This window comes from Sinocyclocheilus rhinocerous, unplaced genomic scaffold (genome assembly GCF_001515625.1).
Source record: "Sinocyclocheilus rhinocerous isolate Xijiao unplaced genomic scaffold, SAMN03320098_v1.1 scaffold993, whole genome shotgun sequence".
NCBI lineage: Eukaryota > Metazoa > Chordata > Actinopteri > Cypriniformes > Cyprinidae > Sinocyclocheilus > Sinocyclocheilus rhinocerous.
In genome coordinates, this window is record NW_015639771.1 from 2,418,111 (window position 1) to 2,437,234 (window position 19,124).

Sequence of the window (19,124 nt, forward strand, 5' to 3'; positions counted from 1 at the left end):
TGAATGATAAGTATGAATTCGTGCGTTCACAAAATAGCCTACAAAGACAGTTTCTTACCTAACTCGCCCACATGCTCTAAGGCAATCCTTACAGCTGGGAAATCCGCCATATTATTAAATTATTTTATTTTTAAACGGGAAACGGACGACCTAACAAGCGATAGCCAGAAGTTCCACGATTTGAAAACACAGCAGCAGTTTGACTCCAAGTTCATCTGTGTACTAAACATGTTGGCATGACGACCGTCACAGCAAGTAGGCTACACGATACCCCATGTATTCAATTAATTTTCGAATCTATCTATCTATCTATCTATCTATCTATCTAATCTTAATTGTATTTATTTTTAAAAATTTTATTCACGTTGAAAAAATCCTATTATTATTATTATTATTATTATTATTAGCAGTAGTAGTATTTTTGTAATACTTTTTTATTTTTAGGGCAGTAATATACAACACTTGGTAACCATAGTTTCCACCAAAATACTTTGTTGCGTTTGTAAAATCCATATATTGTTCTGTCCTTTTAACAACAAACAGTGATTATTAATGTGGCTGCAACTATGGTTCAATAGTAATTTTTTGTCATTTTTTTCAGTAGCCCCTCACTGCAGAACAAAGATCCAGGGGGCGGGTTGGATCCACATCTAGGGGGTGGATATGGTAAGTTTAGGGATCAGGGGGTGGAGACGGGTAGGTTTAGGTATATGTTAGGTGGGAGGACTTGGATCTGGATCCTACCTCGCCCCCTGGATCTTGTGTTCTGCAGTGAGGACCATCTCATTTTTTGGCAGTGATATGAATGTGGGAGCTGGTCAGGCTATCAGGCAAGGTGCCATCATTGATATGATTGCTAATACCTTGTATTACAACACTGAAGACAGGAAGTGCTCTGATGGATCACAGAAGCAGCTGGAGCAGTGCTTCTTCTGAGGGCCTGTTTGAAGCCGATACCCTTTTGTAATCTTCAGAGACAGTGAAAGAAGAGAAAGTAGTTTGATGTGGTTCACCAATTCTCGGAGAGGGTGTCTTTTTAAAACGTCCATTAGAGAGCGCTTTTGGTCCTCGTAAAACAGCAGACAGTAGCCCAACATCCCTGACTTGAAACGCAATTAGAATGGGCTGGAACTGCAGTGTTGCTATTGATTTCCTTAACACAGCATCTAGAAAATATTGTGTGGATTTTTTTTTTTTTTTACAATGTATGGAGGGTTTCTGTCTCGTGAATGGCTGTAGATACTGCAATTTGAGTCTTCGAGTTCATACGGTTAGGCCAGAATGCTATCAGGAAAAGTCTATTAAGCGTACACCTGGCATTATAATTGATTTTTACCAGATCATGTTTGTATTAGTGCTGTTATAACAATCCACAAGCTTCTACCATAGCCTCTATAGCGAGAAAGGATGATATTTCTTCTCAGAGTCATGCAAAACACTTGAAATAATTTGTTTCTGAAAAGACGAGTGATTTGTAATGATCTTCACCTTTCAAACCTACAAAAGAAGAAATCTCGATAATGCTAGTCTGGCTGAATGAGATTGCACTCGTTTTCATCTTTCCCAGTCTGAACGTTAGAGCTCCCTGCCAATGCAGTTGAACTGGGAAGCAGTCCAAGCAGAGTGATTTTAATTGGACACCGGTTCAGTAGCCGACATACTAGCTGATGTGGGCAGCAGAGTGAAAGGAAAGGGCCGAGGCTCATAGTCTAGGTTCTGATGGGAGCTGCTAACTGTCTGCCGCCTTTTTGCAGCTAGTAGCCTCTTAGGAGGACTTTAACAGGGATCACTGAGGTCTTGAGTAAAGGTCTTTAAAACACAGACTCGTAATAAAGCCTATCTGGTGGAACACATTCCTTTTTGATTTTGACCTCAGCGGCCACAAAAAAACCTCTAAAGGGCCCCAGCTTATAATTTCTGACAGCTGCAACTGTGGCAAAGTGGACCAGGCCTGCTTCCAGCTTGCTTTTTTTCTTGGTTCAAGCACATCACCACTTCTCTCAAATTGCAGTCATCCCTCCACATGCTTGTTCAGGTGTGTGTCCTTCCCTTCTGTCCTTGTAAACGTCACTGGGGTGCCACATCCAGGCCAAAAGTGTTCGGTGTCACACATGGCTGTCTCCGGTGTTGTTTGCAGACAGGCCCATTATGGGGCTTGATTGTGCATAATGGAACAGGTAGCTGTTACACTGTTAAAACACTTGGCTTTGCTTCAGACCAGGGTTGCGTTACGGTTCACGTGCATAATTTATCTATGATTCAAGGTCAAAAGCTACTGCAATGGTATGATATCTAACATACCAGTATGTGAAGTGGGTTTAATGTTTCCCATTCCGGAAGTGAGCACAGAGGATTGTTTTCCAAAATTGCTGCTCTTAATATTATTTTGTGTAAAATCAGCAGTACCTGCTTGGAAGAGGAAATGGGGAAAAATAGATTACGGTGTAATGGTTGCTTATAATGGAGCTTAATTCTCTGCCTGCTAAATAATGTCGCAGGAGGATTAACTCGATGGTACAGTAGGCTATATTAAAACACATGACTCATATTGCATAATCCTTTTATTCAGTATTGCATATTCTGTCTTTATAAAAGCATTTAGATATTCTTGAATCAGCATGCAAACAGTCGCATCTCCTACTGAAGTGATGGCCAGAATGCTATCAGGAAAAGTCTATTAAGCGTACACCTGGCATTATAATTGATTAATAAATTAATACATTTTATTGTTGTTTTTGTCTATATAAATACAGTATTAACATGTTTTAAATATAAAATTTGAATGATGTTTATTAAAATAAAATATATATTTCTTTTGAAAGAAGTCACATGTGCTCACCAAGGACGCATTTATTTGATCAAAAATACAGTAAAAACACTAATATTGTGAAAATATTGTTACAATTTAAAATAACTGTTTTAATATATTTGAAAATCGAATTTATTCCTGTGATGGCAAAGCTGAATTTTTAACAGTTGTTACTCCAGTCTTCAGTGTCACATGATCCTTCAGAAATCATTCTAATATTTTGATTTGGTGCTCAAGAAACATTTTTTTAAATCAATGCTGAAAACAGTGATGCTTAATATTTTTGTGGCGAAACAAAATGCAGTAATGCATTTTTTCAGGATTCTTTGAATTGGAAGTTTAAAAGAAATATAATTATTTAAATTGGAAAATCTTTTGTAACATTTTGTAACATAGGTTTTACTGTCACTTTTGATCAATTTAATGTGTCCTAGATGAATAAAAGTATTAGTTTCTTTTTAAAACCCACACTTTTGAATGATAATGTGTACATACAGTATATACCAAATAAAATTATTAAATAAATAACAAATAAACTAAAATGGAATACCTATATTCCAATGTGACCAGTGGGGCATTCAATTCGCATTCATACTCATGGATTGAAACAGCCAATTCTTAAATTCAGAATTTTGCCCAGCTCTATTATGCCCAGTGTGCACTGGATTGTAGCTGACACTCTATTATTTGTGACCGATGTGAATAAAAGATTACAACACGACCACGTCTCTGATGCAGACAGTACAGAGAGCAGAGACTGTGCAGGGATCTTGAGCTGTCATCGTTTCCCATCTGCTGTGCCAGGGAGCTGCAGGCAAATTAGAAAACCCTTACCTCTCTGTATAGACTTTCTATACAGATACTTAATGAGATCGTAGGGAAGGGTTGGTTGTTGAAATCAGTCTCTGGGTGAAAGGATGTGTGGAGAGGTTATGTATACTAATTACGGAATCATTACGATTGGAATAATTACACAGAGCTATAGGATGTTTAACACACATGACTTGACTCTGGGTGAAAGGATGTGTGGAGAGGTTATGTATACTAATTACGGAATCATTACGATAGGAATAATTACACAGAGCTATAGGATGTTTAACACACATGACTTGCAAGGATGTGTTGGGAACACAGAATTGTTTGCCAGTAAACTGTTTGCTTCAGTTATTTCTATTGCTCCACAGATGGGATCAAACAATTAGCATAAATGTCAGTGCAGCAGGTGAGCAGGTGTTTTCGTCACTGTGCTGTGTGTTTGAGACCACCTATGGTTCTGTATAGTTCTCAGATGGCAGATTATTCTTAAGTGTTTTAAAAGCTGCTGAATGTTGTTGTTGTTGTTGTTGTTTTAACCATATTCATTAGACACTTAAAATGCATCTTTTATCAAGAACACACAGAGCACTTATTCATGCAGCATGTGTATCCGCCATATGTTTGAATGTTGATGTTTTAATAGTGTCTGTCTGACAGTTCAAGTCCCTTAATTAATTGTGCACCTGTATCCATCAGCATTTTTCATCAACAAAGCTAAAACGGTTCAATACTATAGCTATATTTTTACATTTTCTACAACAATGTGAGAATGTTTTGCATCAGGTTGTACCTAAATGGTTGCTAGCATGTTTAGGGTTGTTGCTACAGCATAGCTAAGAGGCTATTGCAGTGATTTGGATTATGATAGTTGCTTACTAGTCTAGTCTAAGTCAGTATTGTATTGATGTTATGGTCTCTAGATACAGCTCTAGTCTGCCAGATAAAAGTCTTACCACTTTGTAAAGTTATAGCGCAGTTCGCTATTACAAAGCTGCAGGTATTATTCATATCTTTAGATCAAACAGTGTGAAACCACTATAAAGTGACAAGCAATAAATGCTCTTCCATGTTAATCTGAGTTTTTGTTCCAACCAGTCATGACTGTGACAAGCAATAGGGCAGTTTATCGATCTGCTTTTTTTTTTTTCTTCTGTAAAATCCCATTGGTCCAAAATTGTGTTTTTGATAATTGTGCTTTAAATAACGTCTATTTCGCTGTGGTTGTATCTTTTTAAGCAGCAGTTTTGCATTCAATGTGGAACAATTGCTTGTTGCTAGAAACAGGCCTGGGGTGCATTTCCCAAAAGCATTGTTAGCTAATTATGGTCGCAAGTTTGAACTCTATTTGTAACGACACTCAGAAATTGTGACCATAGTTGGTTTTAGAAAATGCACCCCTGGTTAGGCTTTGTTCAAATTCTTTAAAATAAATCAGCATGAAAAGAAAATTCACCCTATCTATGAATGATTCATACATGATGGATTTCATTTTATATATTTTTTGACCTTGCAATCCTTAATCAAAATTATATTAACTCGATCTTCCAATGAAACTGCAGACTTCTGCCTGGTGACATGCAGGATTTCTTCAGTCATCTACCTCCGTCCAATCCACAGCTTATGGGTGGAACCTCATCCACACCTAGGGCTGCACGATAAATCGAAATGGAATCGAGATCGCGATTCGACAGAAGCTGCGATTGTCATGTGTATCTTTCAGTGAAGCACTGTTCTGTGATCAGCAGTAAATCTCCATCCAAAGGCCAGAGGGCGCTCTCGCGCTGAATGACAATCGCCTTCGATTAATCGTGCAGCCCTATCCACACCCTACGTTTTCAGTAATGCATTTCACTCACAATATGGAAGAAAGGATCTATTGCTACTTGCATTTCATCGCAACGGAGTATGAGCAATAGCAATTAAGTAAAGAAAAATGAGAGTTTTATGTGTCTCAGACAGTGTGTGGCATGCATCAAGTTAACGTCAGATTGCTAATTTGTTTTTCATGATTGAACTACTTCATGTGAAACCATTGCACAGTTTGCTTGAGGCTTGATCTTGATTAGCATTTTTCTATCAGGATAGAGAGGTAACCCTTTTAGACTTGTTTATCTGCCTCTGTTTCAGATGCATGCCGTGTGCAAATGTGATTCTGGGAAAGTTATACATACACAAGGGCGTCTTTATGACATCAGATACTACAATACTCACGAGTTCCGCTTTCCAAACCGCATTCACCGGCTACCAGATACGCTGTTCACTTGATACATTATTGAGCCTCTTTCTAGAAATGGGGTCTGCATAATGCATGATGTAGTAATAAATACCACACTTCAATAAACTACAGTTTCCTTGCTGAAGAGACACTCTAGACTGTGGGGAACGGAGAGTAATTTTGTTTTGTGAAAGGGAATGAGAGGCGACGATTGGGGAAAGAGTAAAATGAGACAGCACGTGAATGAGTGGACAGATTGGGGAGTGAGGCATTGACACAAAGCTTTATGTGCATTTCACAATGGCAGAAGCTTGAAAGGAAAAGCTCCTTGCTGGCGAGAGATGCTCCGAAATTGTAATTGGTGCTGGAGGGGGTGTTGGAAGTCTCTGCGAGCTCGCTGCCAGTGGAACCCAAGCACCAGAGGTAATACATCATCACGTCTCTCGCTTGGGTAGCAGAGCTTATGCGTGTAAGAGCCTTTCGCCCGACGTCCCTTTTGACCAGATCTAGATCCGTCCCTTCGGCCAAACCTGCACTCACTTAAGTCCGGCTTCACCCTCCTGGACACGATCGCAGAACTTTCACGTATACCACAAAATCACAACTCAATTTCACTCTTAACGAGTTTGTTTGACGGCGCTTTTCGTCACGGTGCACAGTCAAGATTTATGAAATGGCTTGTGTAAGTAGTATGGAAGTTGCTGACACTGAGGTTTTGTCTACAGCAGCTAAATCAGACGTGTTTTAGGACTTTTTCTGTCAGGACACCCTGTCACCTAAAGGCACAATAAATGACCTGCTTTAGGAAAGAAGGAACAAAGTTGTCTTCCTTTTTAAGCACCTTTTATGTGCTCACCTTACCTTGACCACATACTGCGCTGGTCTGATTTGCTGATGTTGGACTCTTTTGTGGCACCAGATGCACATTCATCACATTGCAGATGCTATCTGTGCCGGTTTGCAAACCGACTGTTATGTTGTCCTTAGACGTCCTGTTCTGGAGAACTCTACAAATCAAGGGAGTCTTTACCCCAGACTTGTGTTTATCTGCTTTGGTATTTCTCCAGCCTTGTGATAGACAGCAAAATACACCAAACTTCAAGCGGCATGTTCATTTTTCTTGTGGGTAATGCTTTCTGTTTTTGGGTTGGAAGTAACACAGTTGTCCTCGTGTTTAAGCACTCACCTTACCTTAACCACATACTGCGCCGGTCTGATTTGCTGATGTTGGACACTTCGGAGGCCCCAGATGCACATTCATCACATTGCAGATGCTGTCCTGTGCCGGTTTGCAAACCGACTGTTATGTTGTCCTTAGATGTCCTGTCTTGGAGAACTCTCCAAATCAAGGCAACCTTTACCCCCTGACTTGTGTTCATCTGCTTTGGTTTTTCTCCAGCCTTTTGATGGACAGCAAAGTACACCAAACTCCAAGCGGCATTTTAATGTCGGCTTGCAGGTAACCCAAAATCAGCCCCAGTTGATTTTCTTTCCTTCTGATAGCAGACCTTGAATACACCTGGTTGTCAGAGCTCAACTAACAATGGTCGAATGACTGGAGAGACAGCGCATGGGCCATAATCGATGTCTTACACTTCTGTGCCTGCACAACTGAAAGCCTGTTACAAGCAAACAATGGTGCTCTGAGGGAAACGCTTGGGCCGTCAAAAGTGAACTGTCAAGCTAGTTGTCCTCAGGAGCGTAGCCATAACAGTTCTGCCAAGTCTAATCCTGTTTGTGTTTATCTGTTATACAGCCAAGTGTGCAGCTGCTGTCTGATTGCGCTAATAGCCTCAAGGAATGACTGCGTAGCCTGAGAGACCGAAGGAGAATGAGAGAGTGATTGTGTTCGAGGGGGAGGCAGAGGGTTTAGAGGGAGGAAGAGAAAGCAGACCAGATCCTGTTCGTTTAAAGCCTCCACACACGTTCTTACTTTCGGTCCACCGTGCGCTGTTAAAAATCGATCGTCTATCTGATTCCAGCCCTACAAATCCGCCTAAAATGAATTCCTTTTGTCATTCTCAGAGTTGCCATTTTGTGTTGAAAAGAGATGAAGAAAATAATTGTTCACATATAGGGGTTTTCTGTGGGAGTTTCGACCGTGATGTGCTTGAAACGAAAGGTTTAACAGAAACTAATGGCCTTGATATGCCTCCCCATCGTTTTATTACATTTGTCGCTACGGTATGTGAAATGTAACTGTATGGGCCCATTTTCAAAGGAACAGGCACATTATTCTCCCCATGGTGGCTGGGTTGGTTAGTTGAGAAGATAATGTGTTGGCTTGAACTGTGTTTTGTTGAGGAGTCAAAAATGTGTCACGTTTTTAAGATTTTTTGAATTGATCAAAAGTGGCAGAATATGGCAGAATTTGCCACGTTTGATCAATTTAATGCGTCCTTGCTGAATAGAATCTTACTCTGACCTTAACTGTGTGTGTGTGTGTGTGTGTGTGTGTGTATATTTTGATTATTTGAAAATATTTTTTTTTATTTTACATTTTTACAACTTAATTAGTAGCTTTTCATTAAACTCATAAACCCCCTGCAGTTCCTTCACGAACCCGAGTTTGGGAAACCTTGACATAATGTGATGCTTAATTCACTTTGTATTTTAATATCAATATGTACAATATTATCCTATTTAAATCAATGTGATAAACGAGTTGCATTAAAAGTAATAAAAAGTAATTAAAAAGTAGTCTGATTATATTACCTAAAATGTGTAATGGAATGGATTATGGTACTAACATTTATTTACAATTTGTAAGTAATCTACCCAGCTCTATGTGTATACACATAATATTTTATTGTGCACCATAATTTGAATTCTCTTCTCATATGGTCTCTTTAAGTGGGTCATTCTTGTTTAGGTGGGTCATCTCTTCAAGAATGAGCTTCAAATTGGACCAGACTTTATGCTGCAAGTTAAATAATTATTTTTTTATTGCACTTTGTTACAATTTATCTAATGTTCTTGCAATTACACAATCCAGATGTTTAATCAGACGGTAACTTGTAAAGTCTCTACAGTTGCCCACCAGCTAAAATTGGCTGAGTAAATGAGATGAGTTTGCCTCTTCTAAGATGAATTAACCATCTTTCTTTATCACAGCTGATCCAATGTGCAAAAATGAATACTTGTAAAGTCTCTACAGTTGCCCACCAGCTAAAATTGGCTGAGTAAATGAGATGAGTTCGCCTCTTGATGAATTAACCATCTTTCTTTATCACAGCTGATCCAATGTGCAAAAATGAAATCAGAATTGTAGGTGTGCATGAGCATCAGCAGCTTTGATGTTCTTAGCAATTGGATTTTGTTGCTACAGTATTTGCATGATGATCATCTGGTTGAAGTGTCTGCAAAGTCGCCAGATCTTGCATAAAGCAATATTTGTTGTAATTGGGCATATATATTTTCAGATAGTTCTTCCTGAAACATGTCTCAAACCTGCTTAACTGAGTTTGTGTTGACTGCTGTTTCCTCTCTTGGTTATGGAGCAGGGTTTTATTAGATTTTTCCCTCATAAGGTCCTCACCAGAGCAGCGTTAGATTTAAAACCTTTCTCCGAGTGTCTCCAAAGACCCAACCGGAGGAGAATGTGTCGTTGGAAATGCTCAGTGCTGCCGCTGCACACGAAATAAAGGATGTAGTCTTACAATCTTTTTGGCAGTGTATTCAAAGTCCCTCTGGCAGGTCAGTTCACTCTGTGGCTAGATTGGTAACACCTCCGGGCAACTGTTTTCTATGTAGGTTCGGTCGTACAAGTACAGCTCCTATATACTTGAATGGAGAAAGATGCAAATCTGTAAAACAGTTAGTCAAGATCGTGTTTCAGAAACATTTAAAATTTTAGTTTTTGACCTCAAGTGATGTTACATGCACATTCAGTACAATTTCTTCACACAAAATCTCAAATTTGTTCTCAATCTCAATACAAAAAAACAGTTTTTAATCAATGATATTTTCTTCATAAGCCTTAAACATGCGGACCTCTGTGGGACATTGAATCTGAGGTGGGTTTTATTTCTCATTTAAGAAGAAAAAATTATTAGAACCTTAAATCTGTTTTTTTTTTCTTTCTTTGCCTCTCTCCAACATTGCTGGGTTAAATCATCCTTTTCCCAGCATGAACAGAGTCATGCACTCCATGGAGATCTGGATAACCTGGAGAAACACTGACCTCTCTGTTTACCCAACGATAACAATTCTGTTTACAAAGGTGCCCAGGGTAATAGTGAGCCGGTGCATGGGTCCTCTATTGGATTTAAAACATTTTGACTGTTTGTGTCATACTGACGCTAGTGGACTTTGCGTTCTCAAGAATAGATTTGAATATGGTAATACTATGGATTTTTGGCGCTTGGTAGTTCCATGGTAGCCTTTTGAAGTATCATAATACTGTGGTATCATAATAATGTGGTAATTATTCAGTACCATGCATGTTTCAAAATACCTTCTGATGACGGCATAATTTTTTGTTTTTAAATTTTTTTTGGTAACGGCCACTTGCACAGACTCTGACAGACAAAATGAGCTATTACTCAAGTTAAATATTTATTGATGGTTACATATGAAAGCATATTTATCTCTGCCAGTGCAGTCTGTAACGACCCTCATCCATTAACTTCTTCAGGGTGTAGTTTCCTACATTGATTTAGAATACTCTTATTCATATGTAATGCGAGCTGACTCAGTTTAGAGGTAATTCCACCACATGGGGGCAGAAGAACATTAATTAATAGTTTATGTATGCGCGTGATGATGGTGGAAAGCTTTAGGGATCTTTTTTTTTTCTCTATGAGATCCAGTTTTCCAAAGAAGGGAAACCTCCATGTTTAGCTGCAGCACAGCATTATGGGATATTGTACAATGACCATCATTAATTCCAACAAATATAAGCAATTTTGCATATTTAACTTAACAGGAAAGACCTTTGGAATATATTGGCCCTAAAAATGTGGCGTTTTAGTAAGTTTTTAAAAGTTTTTTTATGTGTATGAGTCTAGACTATGCAATTGTTATTTAATCAGGGTTGTGCCAAATGTATATATTCAAAAGTGAACCAAAAGACGCATTTTATATATTTTCTTAAATTCATTAAATTCAAACTCCATTAATTTACAGTTCATTTACCACATTATGGAGCCTCTTTTGCATAATAAACATTTTATACAGGAGGTACAATATAGCAATCTTAAGACTTGTGATTTTTTGCTGGTGGCGTTTTGTGCATATGAACAAAACATGACAGGCAGCTTTAGCATCTGCTAAGAAGATGTTTATCTATGTGTGAAGTTGACAGCAGCTACAATTTTTGCTCGTGTCCTGTTGTCACAGACGATATGTGTTTTACATAGGGATGCACCGATACCACTTTTTCCAGTACTCGCCCGATACCGATACTTTTATTATATTCTGCATGACCATATTCTACATCCCTAATCCTACCCAATACTTAAACTTAACAACTACCTTACTGACTATTAATAAGCAGCAAATTAGGAGTTTGTTGAGGCAGAAGTTGTAGTTAATGGTTTGTTAATTGCGCTAATAGCCTCAAGTTAATTGGTGCTTAAAATAAAGTGTGACCATGACTTTAATGTATAGGTCTATATATATGCCTTTTGTTTATAATGAATGTTTACTATGACTTTTTTAAATTTGTTTTAAATTTTTTTTAATCATATACTTTTTTAACATTTGTTTTTTAATTATTCAGTGATTTAAATAATTAATTTTGTATTTTGCATTTTAATAAATAAAATTTGTATTACATTTAGTGGTCTCAAACTTTTGGACCACACTGTACTTGATACAAAAAAACTGTCAAAGTGCAAACTATTTTTTACTGTGTGATTATGTCTCTTTAATTCGGCAATAACCATTTTTACATTTATTTTTTAGCCTATGATATCAAATTCCTTTTTAATAATTTTTAAATGTTTAGTGTCTGTAAAAAAAAAAAGATTTTAAAAGAAGTCACTTATGCTCACCAAGACTGTATTTATTCAAGCAAAAATACAGTCTGTTGTGAAATATTATTACAATTTAATATTGGATGGATAAATAATTAAATAATGGATGGATCCTTTAATTAAGTGAAAAATGTAAGACTGATAATGATAGCTTACCTCTTCTCAACCAGCAGCACAATTCAGTATTGTTCATCCTTGAAGTATCATTGTCATTGCACAAACAGTACTATATTTCAGATCTTGGTGTCTTCATGAAAGTTTCTTTTTTGTTTTGTTTTTTTACTTTGGGTTAAATGGCTTTGATTCTGCTCTGTGCTGATGTTCTTGCTATACTGATGCTGAGGTGACTCCAGTGGCTGAATTTCCATGTCATCTGAGTCCCTGAGCTTCATCTTGGCCTCCAGCTGTGCTGACGGGGGCCTGTGGTTAAAAGCCTGGCCTGCCAGCACTGAATAATGAATAGGTAATACGGTGAGCTTCCTGTCAGTGAACACCTGTGTTGAGCCTGGGTGATGCCACCCTGTCACTCTGAGCAAGATGTCTCCTGGCCGGTATGATTTACTCTTACACTTATGGCTGTAGGATAGAAGAGGCTGTGTGTGTTGCCAACCTCCTGCTGGCTGAACATGTGGCAAATGGTTCACCATCGCATCATATGTCTCTGTTTATTTTATTAATACTTTTAGATTAGGGAACACTAACTATTGACTAACTATTTCCCAAGTACTGCGTATTGATAGCAAGTAAGATAGTTGTGAAGTTGTTTAGGTGTTGGATAGGAATAAGGGATCTAGAATATAATTATGCAGAATAAAGCATTAATATGTGCTTCATAACTACTAATAAACAGCAAATATGCTAGTAATATGCATGATATAAGCAACTAGTTAATAGTGAGTAGTGTTCCTTAATCTAAACTGTTAAAAGACTTTTCATTTTACTTCCCCTCCAGTATTGCTTTTGACTTAATTCTTAATTTTTTATTACTTGTAATCATCTATCATTATGGATGACATGGCACAGCATATACACTGGGGTCCGAAAGTCTCAGTCCACATTGATTGAAAATTAAATTCATACCTGGAAATAAATACAGATTTGGGTTAAAAAAAAAACTCTTAAAAATGAATGATGTAAAAAAAACACTTATAATGCTAATAATAATGTATATTTTAGTTATTTATTTTTAAATTATTTATTAAATTATGTATTCTTATTTACTTGTTTTTAATTTATTTTCCATTTTATAGATGGTTATAGACTGTTTTATAGATTTTTAGATTGTTTATGTCTTATTATTAAAATAATGTATTTTGCATTTTAATAAATACAATTTGTATTACAATTAGTGGTCTCAAACTTTTGAACAGCACTGTACTTGATACAAAAAAAGTGCATTAAATTCGTCATTCTGTGACCAAAACTAGAATTTTCAACACTGTTTTTTTTAGCTTATGATATCATATTCCTTTTAATAGTTGAGCGTTTTTGTTCTCTGTTTTGATCAGTAAATCCTGTGTACTGTTGACAACAATGGATAATAGCCTCCCTCTTGCATTTGGATTCCCGTTGATGTTTGTTTGTGCTAGGCTCCGCTTGTGTAAGAGCGTAATGGTGTCGAGAAGCTATTTAGCCACAAATGAGGGTAAAAGCACAACCAATAGTGGAAGTGTTTCCCAAATGAAGCCACTGCTCTCATGTGAGAGGACATGTGTATCTGTCAGGACTTAAATTGTTTATACAAAACCAGTTCGCAGCCTTTCAATCATACCTCATGCAGAAGAGCGTCGCTTTGAAGCTCTTAGGGTTCAGGGACAGTAAAATCGAAATCCACAGGCAGTACGACGCATTACAGGAAAAAGTCGTAAAGCCTGGCAGATCCAAAGCAAAAGTTTGTGACTTCCATTTGATTTGTCAAGCCTCCCGTGAGGAAAAGAAGCCTACATGATCTGTAGTCATCTATTTATCCGTCTGTGGGAAGTGAGAGGTAGACTCATTAAATCCCACACTGCAGGATGTTCTAATTCCGTTCTCTCATTTACGTCGATGACTCAAATTTTGGACGGACTTCAAGAAAGTGTATCTGTAAATGTGGCAGTTGGGAGGCCATTAGTAGTACAGCAGTAACAAGCCAGTGCAAACAATAGCCCTCAATTTTTCTTGTTTTAAAGAAGCACAAATATTAAAGCTTGATACTCATTTTAATGCAGGTTCACAATATCCATTAATTGAAAAAAAATCTCACTGCTGTACACAAATGACTCATCTTGGATTGTAATAAATGTATTTCAGGTGCAGTATATTGTGCTGCTCGCTTGTGCAATTACTTAAATCTTTGTTCAGGTTGGATTGGCGTATCTGTGGATGCATTGTTCTATTCCTAATCAGATATTTTTAATGAAAAACTAGATGATGATACTAAACTTACATAAAAACAAGATAAATCTACCAAAAAGGTATTAAGACTTGTTTTCAGAAAATGTGTCTTGAATAACTTATAAAAGTATTTGGGAATTATATTTAACATTTTTTGCCATGTTTTTGAAAGAAATTCAGTAAGCATGCAATGAATATATCTAAAGTGACAGTAAAGACAAGACAAGATTTCTGTTTCAAATAGATGCTGTTCTTTTGACATTTCTGTTTATCTAAGAATTCTGACAAAAAAAAAGTATAACAGTTTTCACAAAAATATTAAGCGGCACAACTGTTGTCAGCATCAATAATATTAAGACATGTTTCTTGAGCAACAAATCAGCATATCAGAATAATTTCTGAATAATCATGTGACACTGAAGACTGGAGTAATGATGCTGAAAGTTCAGCTTTTATCACAGGAATGCACAGGTTTTGTATTTTTTGGAACTGCATAATCAAAGGCCTCATTGATCTGAACTTATACACCTCAGTTTTTGAGAGATGATTGCCAAAATTATCCACAAATAATGCTTGTTTATAATGCCCCCCCCCCACAAAAAAAAAAAAAAACCTGGGCAATTGAAAATAAGCATTCGATCTACGTCAGAGCGTCCACGAATCTTGCTTTTTCTGAGCCCTACTCATGAAGCGAGCGATCACTGAGAGCCTCGACGAAGGCGGTGTGAACGCACAGTAAGTTGTCTTTCGCGTCTGATTGATTTTGCGTCTAATACTGTTAAAAACACACAAGGATTACATATAAACACAGTTGGCTATGTCTGAAATGAAAGTAAACAGTTGAGAGAGAAACGCGTGAAGCTCTTAAACCAAACTAAGTAAAGGTTTTTTAGCACAGTAGAAAGGTTAAAGGGATAGATACCCTAAAAGTGTAAATTCTTTCATCATTTACTCACCAAATAATTTTTCTGGTAAATTTTCCTTAAAAAATAATGATTTATTAATAATTTTATTAATAGTAGTACTATCATTACATTAAGTAATATTTCTGTTACAGTTTCTTCAAGTTAAACTGAACTTTTCTTATGATGGGCTGGTGTGAAGACCTTTAAGTTTCTGTTATATCCACAAATATAATACAAATACATATCTGTATATGATATGATGATAGTTTTTCTTAAAAGAAACGGTAAAATGCTCATGAGGTGACTCTCAGAACAGTTCTAGAGGTTATGTTTACACGCAGAACATGCAGGATTCATATTTAAATAATATTTTTACGGTTCAATATTCACGGACACTAGTCCATAATGCATTTTGATTTAAGTGTACTTGACCTACTTTTGATTTATTCATCCGAAATTTGGCAAATTCCGCATTATACAGTAAATTCCATTTTTATGAACGGATTGCGCATATCAATCGTAGGGCCCTATTAATTAAGATATTTGTATTAGTGCGTTGAGAATCATATTAGTCTGAATGATTTATTCATAAATGGTTCATTTTACCACCAAATCAACTGTGAATTTAAAACATCTGACTTAAAGTTTGATTCATTTATGATACTTTTATCGTGTTTATTTGACATGCATGCCTAGCTTGACATGCCTTGTTCTCTTTCACTTCCATTATAATAAAACAAGTAGGATATTTTAGAAAATATGTAACTTATGTTCCACAGGTGAAGGTAAGATTTTTTTTTTCTTTTTGGTCTTAAGTCCCTTTGTTATATCTTAAAAATAGTAATTTGGTAATTATGGAAGGCACAAGGGTTAATGAGTAAAGTGAATCACAAATTCTGTGTAATTAAGGTTAAATGTATCTTTGTCTCTTTAAAATTAATGACTAACATTTTATAGGCCAGGCACAGATGTGTGCTCGTTACAGATAGCATTCTTTGAGTGATTCATTTTATGATTCACACTGTTTTAATGCCAGTCGTGATCCACCCACACGTTGCATTGCAGGTTTAGATCCTCACACCTACACTCTTAAAAATAAAGGTGCTTTAAAAGGTTCTTCAAGCGATGCCATAGAAGAACCATTTTTGGTTCCACAAAGAACCATTCAGTCAAAGGTTCTTTAAAGAACCATCTCTTTCTTACCTTTTTGTAATCTGAAGAACCTTATTTCGCCACAAAGAACCTTTTGTGAAACAGAAAGGTTCTTCAGATGTTAAAGGTTCTTTATGGAACCATTTAGACAAAAAGGTTCTTCTATGGCATCGTGAAGCACCTTTATTTTTAAGAGTGTAACGCTTGCAAAGACGCACACACCCATCATCATGAGGAGATTACAAATCAGATGCTGTTTTCTTACTTTAGTTTAGATGAAAAAAAAGAGCTCTGTGCAAGGAGTGGGCATACTTATCAAAATATATCAAAGTATGAGTAATTTTATATCATGGTAATGTTATATATCAGAGTGTTATTTTTGCTTTTGGAAGTTTTTTTTAATGTATTAGATAATCATGTAGTAATATAGCCTATTTTTGGACAGTGCAGTGAATTCAGTTGATTGATTGATTGTTACTACTCAGTGGTGTACCACAGTTCTTGAGAGCTCCGCCCACAAGTAGTGATGCCATGCAGAAGTGTTCAATAAACTTCCTTGTTTTTTATTTGAGGTCACTTTACCTTGGTAGATGCTTATATTTATATTTGCAAAAATATTTTGCTATTTCTTTGTAATCAAACCCATGGCATTGGTGTTGCTATCGCTTCATTGCATTTAAAAAAAGTCTAGACTGCATTGATTAGGCAAGATTAATCATAATTGTATTGTATTCTTGCTGTAGATCCTCTGATAACTCAATGTTAGTCTAGCAACATGGATTTTATTTTGTAGGTGAGTGTCATTTGAATAATAATAGCATCAGGCGTTGGGCTGAAAGGAAATTATCATTGCTGTTCAATGCATAAACATAGCTAATTATGGCCTTACCTTTTCTTGGTTATAGATCTCATGACTTCAGTTTGTGACCATATTGATTTGATCATTTTCCTCTGCTGCAGTCCCCACAAAGTGTACTTTATGAATGTGATTACATGATACTGTTACTGTAATATTGCAGACAGTCAGTGCACTAGTTGGCAAAGGCAGCTTTACACCTCGGTGAATTTTCCCATGAGCCTCCAAACAATAGAGGATGAGTAGGATGGACAAAAATTATAATGACGATGGTGCTAATCTAATTGTGCTGGCTGGCAGGAACACTATAAGAAACTGGCTCATTTTTCACAGTGTTTGCCCATACAATGTCTGGAGTGGCTCTAGTAAACAAATCTATGACTATGACACATTTAGAGACGAGAACAGAAGCTACATTCTTACCTTGCAGGGTATTGCCAAAAGTCTTCGTTTATAGGACTATAAGAGAGCTGGGAGAATCAAGGAGGTCTGGAATAACTCCTTGGTTTCATAGATCCCACACAATGTGATTGTCATCTTTGCTCTTGAGCACTCCGTTCTGGACACAATTTGATCCAATCAGCTAAGCTATAAATGTCATTTGAGCACTTTGATTGTCATGAGACCCACTTTTTGGGTTGCAGGTGTGGAAAATACAATGAAATCAAATGCAGCCACATACACTGAAAAAAATTGGTGTAGGATTTACTTGAAAACAATTTTCTCTCAGAAGTTGCTAGTAAATATTTACAAACAATTACAAAGAAATAGTAAATAATGCATTGAGTTAAATGTGAAATTTTGTTGAAGCTGAAGAACTAAAATGCTATTTTCTTAGCATTACATACTTACATACTAAATCTTAGCAAAACATACTCCAGCAATCTTTGTTTTACTGACAACTTTGAAAAATCTTTTATTTTATTATTATTATTTATAAAAATTTTTTGCAGTGCATGTTAACAAAATTCAAAGCATGACCCATTTTCCAAGAACATTGTTTCTCATCTGTTGAGATCCATTTTTGGGTTGCATGTATGGAAAATGCAATATATTAAAATAACTAACCTCATACATTGAAAAAATTTGATTTTTATTTATTTATTTTAAAACAATTTTCACTCAGAAATTGCTAGTAAATTTGACAAACAATTACAAAGAAATGATAAATAATGCAAATAGTGCATTTTCTTGCAAATTTTTATTTTATTGTTTTAACCAATCCAAATCATGACCCATTTGGTAGAACATTGTTTCTCATCTTTTGAGACCCATTTTTGGGGTTACAGGTGGAAAATGGAATGTAATAAAATGCACCTAAACACATACTCTGAAAAAAAAAAAAATTGGTGTATTATTTACTTGTAAACAATTTTTACTCAGAAAAAGGAAAGCTAAATTTCTCAGCTAATTACAGAGTACCTGTGAGTAACACATTAATTTAAACATTTTTTTTTTAAAGTAAGAGTATGTTTCTTGTAAAACACACTCTAATAATGTTTGTTTCATTTACAACTTCAGATTTTTTTTAACTTGTGCATTTAGAATTTATAAAAAAGAAAATGCTGTGTGAATTTTACACTTTGTAGAAGCTAGCAAAGTTAGGCAGATCCTCAGACCATGAGCAAATCTACATAATGTAAAAGAAAATATGTCTATATAAATATGGGCTAGGATTGGTACTGTGTTAGGTCACTACTTAAAGGAGACATATTATGCCCCTTTTTACAATATGTAATATAAGTCTCTGGTGTCCCCAGAATGTCTCTGTGAAGTTTCAGCTCAAAATACTCCACAGATCATTTATTATATAATTTTGAAAATGCCTATTCTGATCCACTGCTCTCTTGTCTCCTCTGAGGCTGGGACTGTAAATAGTGTTCTGTGCTCGTCTGTGCAGCCAAAGACAGAACAGTTAGCATGTTTTGTTCAAACTTTCGCCATGGCATTAGAACTGGTACACCGTTATCGCTTGCGGAATCACAATGACAGTGCCTTGTGTGTAAATTTACAGATT